This window comes from Ornithodoros turicata, chromosome 2 (assembly GCF_037126465.1).
Source record: "Ornithodoros turicata isolate Travis chromosome 2, ASM3712646v1, whole genome shotgun sequence".
Classification (NCBI taxonomy): domain Eukaryota; kingdom Metazoa; phylum Arthropoda; class Arachnida; order Ixodida; family Argasidae; genus Ornithodoros; species Ornithodoros turicata.
Window position 1 is genome coordinate 29,412,189 of NC_088202.1, and position 1,807 is coordinate 29,413,995.

Consider the following 1,807-nt stretch of genomic DNA (forward strand, 5'->3'; position numbering starts at 1 on the left):
ACAGTTTCTTCTTACGGTCGCATTCACCCATTCCCTGTAACTGCCCTGTATGTTAACACGGAACGCCTCTCACGTGAAACGTAAAGTTTGACGATCATAAACGCATGATAACTGGCCCAACACACAAGGTGCTGCTGCCAAGTTTATGTGTACGATGTACGGCACATAGTGCGCGAGTTTCACAGTTTTAAATGCCACCTACGCTTCAGAGCGAAGCCTATTTCTGACTATTTAGTTTCAGAACTCTTAGCTCTACATGAACAGAGAACCTGCGACAATACACAAACGTGTACGCACGAAGAATTAACCACAAGGACCACTCATATTGCACACAGCTGAGCTACAACAGGAGCTCTTCTGGGTACCGCAAGTGGCGCCCCTGGCGGGCGCTCTGCGCGTAAATATGGCACTTCCGCTCCTCGAGGCGCGGACGGAAGTCCCATAGGCGAACGGGCGAGTGTTATGGTCGTGTGTTATAGAGATGGTTGTGAACAGGGCTCGTTGTTACGCCATCGTTCATTGCATTGGACAGGATGCAGGAACTGCCTCGTTGACCCAAAGATTGCAAGACAAAATGCGCGCGCCGCCGGGCAAGAAATAAACTTACTAAACTTCTAGATACTTCTGTAGCGTGAGCTCTCAGCAACAAACCGAATGCGAGCGAACAAGTTTGAATACTGACCGTTGCGCTGGTTGCGCCCTCTGCCGACGCCGTTTCCAAACTGGCGCACCGAGGGCTTCGCAACCTATTTTCGTCTCACTGCAGCACTCTCGCGCAGTCGTGTTGTTATTTGCCTGCTTGTAACGACCTTCCATTCATTCAGACTAGGTTGTTCATGGTGTCAGTGCAAATAAAAATTGAATTTAATCACGTTGAACCTAACTGTTGCAAGGTACACGGTTTGTAGTCACTCTGTCGTGAAGCAGCAAAACCGAACTACTTTGATAATTTTTCGCAGAGCACAAGGCAACGCATGTTATAGCTCCTGTGAGAATAGTTGCATAAATTTGTGATGCAAGTCTAAATGTGACCAACATATGACACGCTTTTAGACGTCTAACTGTAGACGTCTACAGCGAAATATCTCGGCCATGTCTCGTAGACCACCCCTTTTAGACGTCTAAATAATGGATAGCGTTATGGACAGCTTCTAGACGTCTAAATTTATCGGTATCCATAAAGTCTCAAGTTATCCCATTTTTAGACGTATACTAGCTCACCATGTGTTACCTGGGAAGTGTCGAGAAGTGGAGGGTTTAGGAAAAACCTTCCCGGGGGGAAACAGCACCCAAAGGATATACTGCCCCGACGGCCGTTGTATTGCCTACTGTAGGGTGGGACGAGCGCAAGCTTGCCCACATCACGTTTTATAGAACTGGAAATAAGGAAAATTTAATAACAGTGAACGGGTGATATTTATAGAACGCAGTGAGGCTATTAACAATATGCTATGGGACTAGTTACAAGAAATCTATAATATGGGGTGATTGGGGTTGACAATGCTGAGAAAGGGGCAAAATCCAGAGGTTGCAGCGACGCATGACACAGCCTTATGTCCAGAGATCCAGTGGTCAAAGCGAATGGCAGACTCGAGGAAATACGAGGGGCGTTCAAGTCAAACCGGGACTTTTCATTTTTCGCAAAAGTGAAATGAACTTACAGGCGAGAAATTAGTTTTATTTTTCAACGTAATCTCCAGCCGCACTAATGCACTTGTCCCAGCGTTTCACGAGGGCTTGGATGCCAGCAGCGTAGAAATCCTTACCGACGCGTAGCAGCCATGATCGGACCGCATTCTTGAACTCG